General features: G+C 31.1%; 1 pseudogene across 1 annotated transcript; it reads left to right on the top strand.

The window, feature by feature from the left end:
• The first annotated feature begins 743 nt into the window (after positions 1-743).
• Positions 744-4,135, top strand: LOC146896431 (transcription factor bHLH25-like; annotated as a pseudogene). Its single transcript, XR_015021696.1, has 3 exons — positions 744-761; positions 3,000-3,387; positions 3,798-4,135. The product of XR_015021696.1 is annotated as a transcription factor bHLH25-like (transcript).
• Positions 4,136-15,303: the final 11,168 nt, after the last annotated feature.

The following is a 15,303-nucleotide window of genomic DNA, read 5'->3' as shown; positions in this document are numbered from 1 at the left end:
TGAATATATAAGATACGGTTCAATAGCGTGTAATAGTTGCAATACACTGCCAATATATCGATGAATATTTGAAACTAACATTATTTTTTAATACCCTATATAGCAGAATAGTTGTATGAACTGGCAGTAGAATAAAAGCAAGCAAGTGAAAATGAGTTTAGCCAATATATAAATATTTACAAAGGTGAAATCTATTTACAAACACTCGAGGAACAAAATAGCTAGAAACATGAAACTGTCAATCACAATTAATCAAATGAATTAGTTTCTCTCACTCTATTATTACTCCTAACTTTGTTTAACAGAAAACACACCAACTGCAACAGTCCAAATAATTAGAGTATTCATTATTAAATATGATTAATTGGCAAAAACTAATTCATTAATACTTTGGAGAACTTCTTCAAAAAAAATTAATACTTTGGAGAAGTTTGAATTCAGTAAACTGGGAACAACAAAACATCTTAGTACATCACCAAGAGCAAACTAAAAAAATAAAATAACTGACTGATAAGTAACAACATAACATTACACACAATACGAATACAATTGAACCAAAACGGCGACAATGAAAATAAGAAAATAGCAGACATAGCTTTTCAAACTAATCCTTCTCAACCTTAGTGCACTTCACTTTCCGAGTTTTGTAGGTTGAGTTATCCACCAATTCAGTTCCAAGCTCTGGAGGGCCTACACTGTCAACGGTCCGCTTGCCACGTAATTTTCTACACGGTGTAGTCTCAATGACGGCTCTGCCTGTTGTCAGACTTGGTTGAATCTGCACTCTCGATTACAGGGTTCTGTCCAGGACCGGGAACTCGTATGTTGTAGCTGGAACACCAATAGACAAATCAGAACACATGGAGGATAAAACGCCACTACGTAGCAGCTGCAATACCAAAACATTGCTGCTGCACTACATTAGTCAACGCCACTGCTGCTGCGATAACGTTTAATTACAGCCACCAACATCACTCATACTCGCTATTCTGAAGGAGACGCTTGTATTTCAGGTCTTTTTTGGCTGGAGTGCTAGCTCTAAAATATAAAGGAAGGGAGCTTGTGCTTAGCTCTAACTCTAAAAAGAAAACAAATCAGTAATTTTATTTTACATTGGAGAATGATGCTATCGTGGTCAATGATATCTTTATTAGCAAGTATATTTTGCATGTGTGAATGGCATATATACAAAAAAATAAAAAAAAATAATGTGAAAAAGAGTTTGGGGAGAAACATAAAAACCAAGATAAAATCAATAAGAAGTGCCACACACACTCTCCCAACCCACCAACGATCCATTCATACATGAATTGTTTTTTTTTTTTTTTTGGTTACATACATACATGAATTGAAGTATGGAACATTCAATCAATAGTATATGCATATATATAAAGGTCTACCAGTCATTTTCAAAATCAGAAGTAAGATCAATAATATTTGCTTGTGTGGAGATTAGCATAGATTCATCTCAGAAAAAAAAAAAAAAGAACAGAAGTCATTCTGCTGCAGCTGGATCACGCAGAGATGGATTAGAACCCAAAAACATAATAAACGCCGCGTTGATGATTTATTTTATTCTTTTATTCAAATTGTTAAGTGATTATACTTGTATTTGAACATAATAAACAAGTTCAAATGTAATAATATACTATTAACAACCGATAAAGAAATCGTATCGTGTGAAAGAATAGGTGTAAACAAAGGTGAGTTAGAGTAATGTGATTTATTTTATTCATTTATTCAAATTGTTAAGTGATTTATATTAGACTATATTCATATCAAAGTGAGTTAAGCAAAAACATTTTAGACTTTATAGATGCAAAAGTGCTCTAAATTCTACGTTCACTTTTTTTTAGAGAAAAGTCTACATTCACTTTAGAATCAATTATACTTGTATTTGGAACCACGACGCATTTTTAGTTGAAGTTATGTCAAGTAACTTTTGAGTTTTGATAACTTTTTACTTAAACAAGAGTTTCCAAACATACCTTTTAAAAGCAAAATCAAGTCTATTTAAAAATATTTGAATATGTCAAAATCAATTTCATACATTTAAATCTTACTTTGAAACCAATCAATCATTCACAATGTCATCGATGCACACATAATGTGTTAAGAACCACTTTTTTTTTCTTTCAAAAAAGAAAGCACAAAACCTATCATCCCATTACAAGGGAACTGAGGTCTGGTGTTAAAAAAAAGTTATACAAAAGAACCTCAATTTTAACAAAGCGTCACTTTCATGCACATACACACATCCACCACATCACATGTTTCTGAAAGGTTTACCAAAAAAAACATATTCTGAAAAGGTCGAAGAATGTACTTTCTTCCCTCTTCAGTTAGACATGGTCCATCCCTTAATATTACTAGCTTGAAGAGTCTTCACCATCATGCCAAATTGTTAATTGTCATGTGCATCTCTCCTTTTCATTTCAGCACTTTATCAAACATGTAAAATCTTACACATACTACCATGACATCAATTATTCTTTGTTTGTTTTTTATTATATCATTGTCAGAATCACGGTAAACCGTTGTAATTTTGACAAAAACTATACTTTAAAGTTTCACAAACTCATATCATTTTGTTTATTTTAATCCAAAGCACGCATATACTTGATCCAACCACTTGAACAAAATTTGTATAACATATATCTTAGTTAGACATGGTCCATCCCTTAATATTACTAGCCAATTTTATTATTTTTTTATAAACTGTATTACTTACTTGTTTTTAAAGATAAAAGAAAAATCAAAAAATTGACACATTTATATATAAAAAAAAAATATTATGTATAATAATAATTATACTACCAACTTTAATAAAAGATAAATATTGTGTACAGTTGAATATATTTACGTAACTTTTATCTCTTTTTGCTTTTCTTTTCTATTAATCATAGTATGCCTTTTCCTTGTTTCTTTATATAACTTTATAATAACTTTGAAATTCAAGTATATATAATTCAAGTATATATTTTCTCATTTACGTGTAGACTGATAAGGCCTACATACTTCAAGAAGCTATCAATTATGTGAAACAACTTCAAGAAAGGGTAAATGAGCTAGAGAATCATAACAAAAGGAAAAGAGATTCAGTAATATTCATCAAGAAATCTCAAGCATGCATAGTAGACAAGGAAAAAAGTACTTCATGTGAAGAGAATTCCGATAATGATGACCATAGATATTATTCCAAGAAGGAACTACCTAGGGTTGAAGCAAGAGTCATAGACAAGGAAATTCTCATTGGAATCCATTGTGAGAAACAAAAGGATATTGTGATCAGATTAATGGTTTTGCTTCAAAATCTTCATCTATCTCTTGCTAGTAGCAGTGTCTTGCCTTGAACTTCCACTCTTAAAAGTTACAATCATTGCTCAGGTAATAATTAAACAATGGGTCATGTTAAGTTGTGCCCTAAGGGCACATGTTAAGGAACCTAAAATGAGAAATTTTGCATTGGAAAACATGATAATTTAACTTTTAAGAAGTTGATTGCACGACTTTTAATACATATATTTCTATAATAAGTTCCTTAACATGTGCCCTTGAGGGCACAAGTTAACATTTGCCTTAAACAATACATAAACATTTCATTTTCCAAAATAATTAGAGGTCAATATTTGAAGTAATATTAAAATGATTTTTTGGTTCTAGTATTCAAATTATATTTTAATACAAGTTTACATGTTTTTTAAACATAAACTTTAAGAGAGATGTTGTATTATGGATACACACAATTGTTCTTTTTTTTATGAAACTTCTAAATATGCTTTTGCTATATCATGCAGATGGATGATGAATACTGCTTGAGCGTGAATGATCTAGTTAATGGCCTGCGGCAAAATCTCATGGAATCACGTGACAATAATGATAATATTTCTTAGAGGGCCAAAATAAAATCTCCAATTCTTGTTTATGTCGGCTTTGAAGTTTGTAGAAATTTTGTTTGGTTTCTTTCAATAATTCAATGTATAAAGCTATGTATGATGGGTATTTGTTTGTTTGTAATGAAAGGGAGAGTTCTATTAAATCTAAATACAAAAAAAGAGGCAGATGAAGGTGAGATTTGGTGTGATTAATGTATGATAAGATTTGGTGAGCTCAACATGTAATGATTATTTTATGATGTGTTGGTTGGGTGGAACATATATATCATATAGATTCCTCTTTTGGATTTTTCCTTTATCACTTGGCAAATTGTCATATAGATGAAATAAGGTATTTACAATGTTAATTAAGGATAATTGTGGAGGAAGTATAGAGAATGTGAATGGAAATGGGGAGGACACACGAAATTGAAAGAGGTGCACAATAATGTTGATGGGGAATGAAAGATGAGTAGGAAATTAAAATTACCTTTTCTTTTTTCTTTTTTAAGAAATTGAGTGAAAAAACACTTATATAGTCACAATGATTTATATATAATATTTGGACACACACATTAAAATGGATTGATTATTTTAAAATACATATTAATTATTTAATTCTTTTTCGTCTTACTTTTTTTTTCCAAATACGTGAATGTATCTAAATATTGTGCTCAAATTATATTGACAGACCGCTCATATAAATGAAGAAGAATAAATCTTCAATGATCTATTTAGAGATCTCAGCATATCAAATTCTAATGAGGGAGGGTGTAACGTCCCATTTCTTAAAGAGAGAGAAATGTGTTTACATACTCATCATATTCTAACTCATGTATCAAAGTCTGATTAAGGACCGTAATGTGCAAAATGGGTCCAAACCTATGTTAGGTGTGAGGGTGTGTATGTAAGGTTGTTTGTAGCTTGTTAGAAGTCCTACATTGTTCAGACTCCTAGGTTGTTGAGTGCATAAATATGTTTGGACACATTCACCCTTTGAGCTAACTTTTGGGATGAGATTCAAGTTTATTTAACATGGTATCAGAATCAAGTTAAAGATAACAATGTGAGAATTGGACTTACTCTAAGTATGTGGGTGGTATTGAAGATTCACATTGTTCACGTTTTCGGATTGCTGGGTGTATTAATGTGTTTGAACATCCTCACTCTTTAAGTTAGCTTTTGGGATGAAACTCAAGCTCATTTAACCAACATTTCATTTTCCAAAACAATATACACGCACGCACGCGCGCGCGCACACACATAATATATATATATATATATATATATATATATAAAGTCAATTTTTATTGAGAAAAAAGTTCTTGTATCAGCTCATATTTTATTAAATACATTTAATTAGAATGAGTGATATTAAAATGTTTTTTTGTTCTAACATTTAAATGATTTTAATACAAGTTTTAATAATTTTATAAACATTAGTTTTAATAGAAATGCTTTTTTTTTTACATTAGAAATTTGGTTTATGCACGACAAAAATGACAAATAATTGTTGCAAAAAAGAAACAGTAACAAATGGAAGTTTACGAGTCCTTTAACTTATAAAAGACACGTCATTATTTTAAACTTTAAGAAATTGGGTTTATATGGATCCTCTCATTTATATAGTGTACATATTTATTCTCAAAATGTTAAGATATTGGGTTTATAAGTTATCTCACTTTTTTTTTTTCTCTCAAAAAAAAAAGTTTAAAATGTTCAACCTTCACTTTTTTAAGAAATCTCTCTCAAATAGAAGTTTTTTAATCCACATACACAATGATGACTTTTGACACAAAGAGTCGTCGAACTCTTGTCGAACCTCAACTCTAATACGATTGTTGGATCACGATATAGAGTCTGAAGAATCATTTACATTGAATCAAAAACAACCACACGAATGAGTTAAACAAAACATCTTTATTCAAAATTTTAACGCATTGAGTTTATGGATCTCACACTTATAAAGTGTTAAATCCTTAAATTTTTAAGTGATTTGAGGCTTCTAACTCGTATTTGGTACGTAACGAATTTAACTTAAAAAAAATGACATTTCATGTGTTTTTTAGCTTTCATCATAGTGGTTCTTAAATTTGTATTGCAAAGTACTCCGTCTTCACGTGACAATTAATCTTTTTCGCTGAAACTCGTACATATACACACATATACTCCCTCCGTCCCGGAATAACTGACTCATTTTCTAAAAAAAAGTGTCCTAAAATAACTGACTCATTTCAATTTTCAATACAACTTTCATCATTCCCAATACAATATAACACTAAATAATACTACTTTTATCATTCCCAATACAATATATTCCACTTTCCCCTTTATTTATACATTTTTCTTAATATGTGTGAAAAACAAAATTGTGTCAATTAAATTGGGATTATTATTTTTTTTTGTATGATATTTTGAGATTCTTAAAGTGCTTTAGCTATGCAGATGGATGATGAATTCTGCATGAGCGTCAATGATCTATTAAAAATGCTGAGGAAACATCTCTTGTAGTCACGTGAGAATCAAAAGAATATTTCTTAGAGGACCAAAAGAAATCTTGATCAATTATTGTTAATGTCGACTTTGAAGCTTGTAGAAAATTTGTTGGTTTCTTTCAATAATTAAATTAAAGCTATGGTGTGTATTTATTTGTTTCTAACGAAAGGGAGTGATTCTACCAAAAAAAAAAAATCAAAGGGAGGTATCATATTTGGTGTGATTAATGTGTGATAAGATTTGGGGAACTCAATATATAATGGTTATTTTATGATGTTTTGGTTGGAGTGGAGCATATATATGTTATGATATTGCACCTTAATCCAAAAGTGTGAGACAATAAAACCATTATATATAATTAACTTCATCACTATTCATTGTAATTTGTACACTTGTATTTTGAACGTAAATAGTTTGCATTGTATTGTGAAAGCTTACAACTATAATTTTGTATAAGAAAATGTATATACCACAACCGATCTTTTAAAATAATAATATTTTTTAAGGAAAACTAAGGAGTTGTCATCATCGATTAATAAAAAAAAAAAATAGTTTTTTTTAAAGGAAAAAATTGATAGTTATAACTCAGCCAACTTATATTATTATATGTTAGGATATGAATTGTGGGATAAATGATAATGGCGAACCAATGATGAGATCAAGGAATCAATGAAAATTGACGAAGAAACTCATCTCATACATGTTACTTTGAGACCTATTTGATCTAGAGTGAAGAGTGAGTTCTTTTCCTTTAAGGGATGAGTGAAGCATGAGTTTCACGAGCAGATAAATTCTGCTATCTCCTAGATGTTGTGGGCTCCATATGAGAGTCACATAAACTACATACGTAAAATTCATAATTCTGATGCATTAGGCTCCTTAATATAGATTCAGTCAATACGATCAAGAATCAACTTATTTTTAGCTTCTTTATTCATGTTCAACATGAGCATGAAAATATCAACTTATAGCCCATGCCTTCCTCTACCTAGCTTGGAAATAAAGCCTTAAAATGGGTGGAAATTGAAGCTCTAAGCCCTCATTTTGCAAAGATTTTTGAAAATGGTCAAATGCTTATGAAAATAGGGAATTTACTTTAAAAAAAATAAAAAATACATGGAATTTTCTAAGGGTTGTAAAGAGGTGAACTATTCTAATTCAACCTTGTTAAAAGTTAGGTAGACCATTTGATAGTTTAGTTTTGTAAAATTGATTCTACCTAAAAGTGAATTGAATATAAATTGATAGAAAGTTATAGACCATTTGATGTCCCCACACTAAAACATTCTATTCCATCCATTTGAAAATTTGATCCCAAATTATGCTTGTCTTTGGACAACATATAAATAAGTGACCAACGGTTACGATTTCTCTAAAACAAAGTACATGAGATTGTTGATGAGCACCATGAATGATATGTCTCTTCCTAATTCCAACCGAATTGATGGTCTAACTTGAAGTAATCTCCATCCAAACACTTTTATTTTTTATGGAACCCAAGTATTCCATAACCTTTGTGTCGCCGTGACGGAATCGTCGTTGAAGTTTGCACGCAACTACATATTTAAGAATGCCTGATAACAACCCTTGATAGAAAAGTTACTACAATCAATGGTGGATATTGTAACACCCCGTTTTCCCAACGTAAAAATTTCTTAAATAAAATCAGAGTTTTTCATCATAAAACGGAATGTCACATTTCTTAAAAAAACGTAAATGGAATAATAATTTATCCTTCAAAAATATAACAACATAATCTTTAAAACTTCGCAGCGGAATAGTTTGACAACTTAAATAATCTTTGGCACAAGGGCCTCAATATAAAATTTCATAAAACTTAGTTCAACATCAATTCTTGAAAGATTCATAAAGTAATACGTAGGGAAGAGAAAGTAAAGACATAATCCCATCCCGTTACGTATCAGAGCACCTAAGACACACTTGTGAGGAGTCCACTCACGACCGCAACTAATCCTGGTTACCTGCAAGTTACCCATACGAAGAGCAACATTTCCAAGCAGAGGGGTGAGATTTCTCAAACAATAATATAAAGCATATAAATCATATAAAGTACATTCAACAACTTAAACATCTTATAATTCATTAATCATATCTAACAACTTAAACTTTCTTAACTAGTGTCACTATTCTTCCTATATTAGTCATATACTTCATCTTATATTATCAATAATATCACATACATCATCACATATCATCATTAGTAAACATGTAGCATCATATCATAAATCACATAGCATCATACCATAAATCACATAGCATCTTATCATAAATCACATAGCATCTTATCATAAACAACTTCATAATCAATCATCATAAACAACTTCGTAATCAATCATCATACACATCATAATCATTCATCATCTTAAGCATCATAATCATTCATAAAGCACTTCATTAATAGCTCATCAACTTGACATCTTAACATCTCGATAACTTGACATCTTAACAACTTGACCTGACAATGCATCTAGACTCGACTATGCAACTCTTAACGTCTTAAACCATCTTTGATCATCATGAAAATGCAAATGCACGTGGTACCATTTTAGGGCATAAGCCCTCATCATCGTGGTTGAGCATAAATATACTCCTAGGGCATAAGCCCTCATCGTCGTGGTTGAGCAAAAGCTCCATCGTCGTGGTTGAGCAAAAAGCTCCATCGTCGTGGTTGAGCAAAAGCTCCAGGGCATGAGCCCTCATCTTTAAATGAGTATGCATGGACTCAACATCTTACGTCTTAGAAACTTTATGAACATCTATGACATCCTAACATCTTGATATCTTGACAACATAACATCTTAACAACTTGATGACTTCATAACGACTCGACGACTTAACAACTCTTATCATCTTAACGTCTTAACATCTTAACATCTTGACAACATATGGATCACATAAATAATTCATGTCATATCATAATATAACAATATCAAATGATAATAAACAACATCTTAAAACATCATATTCATCAATCATAAACAACTTCATATAACATCGTATTTAAACATCGACAATAATTCACCATGTATCTTTGTAAAAACATAATAAATTATCCACAACATATTTTCATGTCAAACCAAAGCTACTGGAAAGATATCACAAATATCAACAACTTTCATGTTTAGAACAAAGATCAATTCAAAACAGAAACATATGAACAAAACGCAAAAACATGAAACAGAGAATGATGTCACCGTACAATTTCGCTAAGACCTCCCTGTAGTATTTTAATCATAACTCAAAGAACAAACATTATTTTCACGTAAAGCCAAAGCCACTAGAAAGCTAACAAAATTATCTAAAACTTTCATGTTTACGCCTAAGACCAATTCTGTACCGATCAATACCAGTTTTTATTTTAAATTCGGAAAAGTTGTGCTGAAAGTCCATAAAAATTCACTGTGACCTACATGCAGTAATTTGACCATAACTCAAGCTCTATAAATCCTATTGACGTGAGATCAACGGCATTAGAAAGCTAACATCCATACCTACAACTTTCGTGTTTACAGCTAAACCCAGTTCGGAACTTAAACTTGTCAAACTGAGACAATAAAAACGCGTTTTGCACATTGACAGCAAAATCGCAGTTCAGCTGCGATTTCGCTTTGGGAAAATCTTTTCCACTTCTTATTCGATCCAATACTCTCCAAACTTGATCCTAATCATTACTCTATGATTGGCCTATCATTAGAACACTAATTATTCATCAACTTACTGTATGCAAATTCAAAGGGTTCTCAAATCTATTAACAACCTATTACAATTATTAAACCCTAATTCTTAAAGTCACCAACATCTCATGTTATTTCATGGCTTTAACATCAAAACTACATCCAATAATCATCCTATGGGTTATCTAAGGACTGTATATAATTTCTACATCAATTCAACAAGTTTTCATCATCTAATCATCAAATCTCTCTCAAAACCCTAATTCTCAAATTCTCACAAACTTTCCCCAACTTGTTAGATGCAATCTAATGATTTAACAACTTAATATTAATGCAAGATAGTCTCACCCTCACCTTAGATTAATTCTTGAATCAGCGGCAGCGTTCTTCTTTCCTAAGGTCTTCTCCTCTTCTCTTGACTTTTCTCTCCTCTTCTCTTCTTTCTTGTTCTCCTCTTTTCCAAAAAGCGGTTTCCGGTAAACTCTTTCTAACCTAAGCTTCTCTATTTATAATACTAAACGCTCTTCCTAAATCTATTTTGGTCCAACAACTTATTCTTCTTTCTATTCTAACCCCCTTCTTATTTCTCTTACACCTCAAAACTACTCTATTCCTCATAATCTTATTTATTTCTAAATTAAATATATCTCTCCCCCACTTAATAATAATAATACACCAATAACAAATATATCTCTAACAAATAACAAATATATTTCTACACCAAATAACAAATATATCTATAACAAATAACAAATATATTTCTACACCAAATAACAAATATATCTATAACAAATAACAAATATATTTCTACACCAAATAACAATTATATTATGCTAGTAAATACCAACATATAACATAAGAAAATATCACATAAATCATGTAAATCATACCAATCATATAAATATATTCTAAAACTAATTAAAATAATTAAATAAAAAGGAGGGCGTTACAACTCTCCCCAACTTAAAAGAATTTCGTCCTCGAAATTCAAGCACAAGAGAAAATAAATTTAATTATTGTTTCTTCAAACAAATCACAAAACCACATCAATGTTAGTCAGTTAAACATGATCGCATAATAAAACATAACTACTAACTAGAAAACATGACGACACGACACAACGACTCTTCTACTTGGCGAACGGACCGACCTGCTCTGATACCAATTGTAACACCCCGTTTTCCCAGCGTAAAAATTTCTTAAATAAAATCAGAGTTTTTCATCATAAAACGGAATGTCACATTTCTTAAAAAAACGTAAATGGAATAATAATTTATCCTTCAAAAATATAACAACATAATCTTTAAAACTTCGCAGCGGAATAGTTTGACAACTTAAATAATCTTTGGCACAAGGGCCTCAATATAAAATTTCATAAAACTTAGTTCAACATCAATTCTTGAAAGATTCATAAAGTAATACGTAAGGAAGAGAAAGTAAAGACATAATCCCATCCCGTTACGTATCAGAGCACCTAAGACACACTTGTGAGGAGTCCACTCACGACCGCAACTAATCCTGGTTACCTGCAAGTTACCCATACGAAGAGCAACATTTCCAAGCAGAGGGGTGAGATTTCTCAAACAATAATATAAAGCATATAAATCATATAAAGTACATTCAACAACTTAAACATCTTATAATTCATTAATCATATCTAACAACTTAAACTTTCTTAACTAGTGTCACAATTCTTCCTATATTAGTCATATACTTCATCTTATATTATCAATAATATCACATACATCATCACATATAATCATTAGTAAACATGTAGCATCATATCATAAATCATATAGCATCATACCATAAATCACATAGCATCTTATCATAAATCACATAGCATCTTATCATAAACAACTTCATAATCAATCATCATAAACAACTTCGTAATCAATCATCATACACATCATAATCATTCATCATCTTAAGCATCATAATCATTCATAAAGCACTTCATTAATAGCTCATCAACTTGACATCTTAACATCTTAACATCTCGATAACTTGACATCTTAACAACTTGACCTGACAATGCATCTAGACTCGAGTATGCAACTCTTAACGTCTTAAACCATCTTTGATCATCATGAAAATGCAAATGCATGTGGTACCATTTTAGGGCATAAGCCCTCATCATCGTGGTTGAGCATAAATATACTCCTAGGGCATAAGCCCTCATCGTCGTGGTTGAGCAAAAGCTCCATCGTCGTGGTTGAGCAAAAGCTCCAGGGCATGAGCCCTCATCTTTAAATGAGTATGCATGGACTCAACATCTTACGTCTTAGAAACTTTATGAACATCTATGACATCCTAACATCTTGATATCTTGACAACATAACATCTTAACAACTTGATGACTTCATAACGACTCGACGACTTAACAACTCTTATCATCTTAACGTCTTAACATCTTAACATCTTGACAACATATGGATCACATAAATAATTCATGTCATATCATAATATAACAATATCAAATGATAATAAACAACATCTTAAAACATCATATTCATCAATCATAAACAACTTCATATAACATCGTATTTAAACATCGACAATAATTCACCATGTATCTTTGTAAAAACATAATAAATTATCCACAACATATTTTCATGTCAAACCAAAGCTACTGGAAAGATATCACAAATATCAACAACTTTCATGTTTAGAACAAAGATCAATTCAAAACAGAAACATATGAATAAAACGCAAAAACATGAAACAGAGAATGCTGTCACCGTACAATTTCGCTAAGACCTCCCTGTAGTATTTTAATCATAACTCAAAGACCAAACATTATTTTCACGTAAAACCAAAGCCACTAGAAAGCTAACAAAATTATCTAAAACTTTCATGTTTACGCCTAAGACCAATTCTGTACCGATCAATACCAGTTTTTATTTTAAATTCGGAAAAGTTGTGCTGAAAGTCCATAAAAATTCACTGTGACCTACATGCAGTAATTTGACCATAACTCAAGCTCTATAAATCCTATTGACGTGAGACCAACGGCATTAGAAAGCTAACATCCATACCTACAACTTTCGTGTTTACAGCTAAACCCAGTTCGGAACTTAAACTTGTCACACTGAGACAATAAAAACGCATTTTGCACATTGACAGCAAAATCGCAGTTCAGCTGCGATTTCGCTTTGGGAAAATCTTTTCCACTTCTTATTCGATCCAATACTATCCAAACTTGATCCTAATCATTACTTTATGATTGCCCTATCATTAGAACACTAATTATTCATCAACTTACTGTATGCAAATTCAAAGGGTTCTCAAATCTATTAACAACCTATTACAATTATTAAACCCTAATTCTTAAACTCACCAACATCTCATGTTATTTCATGGTTTTAACCTCAAAACTACATCCAATAATCATCCTATGGGTTATCTAAGGACTGTATACAATTTCTACATCAATTCAACAAGTTTTCATCATCTAATCATCAAATCTCTCTCAAAACCCTAATTCTCAAATTCTCACAAACTTTCCCCAACTTGTTAGATGCAATCTAATGATTTAACAACTTAATATTAATGCAAGATAGTCTCACCCTCACCTTAGATTAATTCTTGAATCAGCGGCAGCGTTCTTCTTTCCTAAGGTCTTCTCCTTTTCTCTTGACTTTTCTCTCCTCTTCTCTTCTTTCTTGTTCTCCTCTTTTCCAAAAAGCGGTTTCCGGTAAACTCTTTCTAACCTAAGCTTCTCTATTTATAATACTAAACGCTCTTCCTAAATCTATTTTGGTCCAACAACTTATTCTTCTTTCTATTCTAACCCCCTTCTTATTTCTCTTACACCTCAAAACCACTCTATTCCTCATAATCTTATTTATTTCTAAATTAAATATATCTCTCCCCCACTTAATAATAATAATACACCAATAACAAATATATCTCTAACAAATAACAAATATATTTCTACACCAAATAACAAATATATCTATAACAAATAACAAATATATTTCTACACCAAATAACAAATATATCTATAACAAATAACAAATATATTTCTACACCAAATAACAATTATATTATGCTAGTAAATACCAACATATAACATAAGAAAATATCACATAAATCATGTAAATATATTCTAAAACTAATTAAAATAATTAAATAAAAAGGAGGGCGTTACAGATATCTTTGGGGACCCATGGATGCCATAGTACCGTCCATTAAAAAAATTACATGAGATATTACCAAAATACCCCCATTACAAATATTTTCACACTTTCTCTCTCTTTGGCCCCTCGTCTCTATCTTTTCCATCAACCCACACCCAAGACCTCTCTCTCAACCCTACCGGTTGGGGACCTTGTCACTCTCACTCTCTCAGTCAAATAGGCATCACATACCTATTTTTCTTCTTCAGTTCACTTGCAAAGATCATTCATCCTATTATCCCCTAACTTCAAGTTTGTTTTTTCATTTGCGTAGAAATTATCATTTGATTCAATTTAATTTATCGTAGAATGTTTGGACTGGTTTGTTGTAGAGTAAAGATAAAAAAAATTGGGGAAAACCAAACTCGTGATTCTCTATATTGCTTGATTCAATTTCATGATTTTCATCATTGAAATTTATGATTTATGAACTTGTTGTTATTAAAGATGTTAAACTTTAACCCGAAAAGAAAAATTGAGGGAAAATTGAACATGTGATTTCATATGCTTCTTGATTCAATTCTATGATTTTCATTACTTTATTTATAAACATACTTATTGTTATTAAACTTGAACCCCTTGGTCATGCCTCTAATTGATGTGCGAAGTTGTCATTAAAATCCTTCAAACACGCCTAAATGAGGTCGCCCTGCTTCAAGATTATGTTCCATAGCTACATCCATAAGTTTATCATCATTATTCAAAGGTATTTCCCAATTTTGTATCCAATTCACCAGTATGCCATCTGTAGATATCCATTATTGTGTGGCAAACACGAATTTGCCATTAAACAGTGCGTATAAAATTGGAAATTCACTGTGCAATGCTTAATCATCCAATCATATATATCTTTCCAAAAATAAAATAGTTTCCCCATTTACAATTTGTATTCTAACACATTTTGCTAACCAATTTGGTCCAACCTCATTATCCCTTCCAATCGCACATAAATCTCGACACTAGATCAAGTTTGTACTCCGAATAGACCCCGCATTTAAGCTGATTAATTTTGATGCCACCATGAAGTACTTGTATTTAATTTAATTTGTCCAAATT

Source organism: Medicago sativa, chromosome 8 (assembly GCF_051527215.1).
Source record: "Medicago sativa cultivar Bolivia chromosome 8, Bolivia_mono, whole genome shotgun sequence".
In the NCBI taxonomy this organism is placed as follows: Eukaryota; Viridiplantae; Streptophyta; class Magnoliopsida; order Fabales; family Fabaceae; genus Medicago; species Medicago sativa.
The sequence above is the reverse complement of the archived record's forward strand: the minus strand, read 5'-3'. Positions and strand labels throughout refer to the sequence as shown.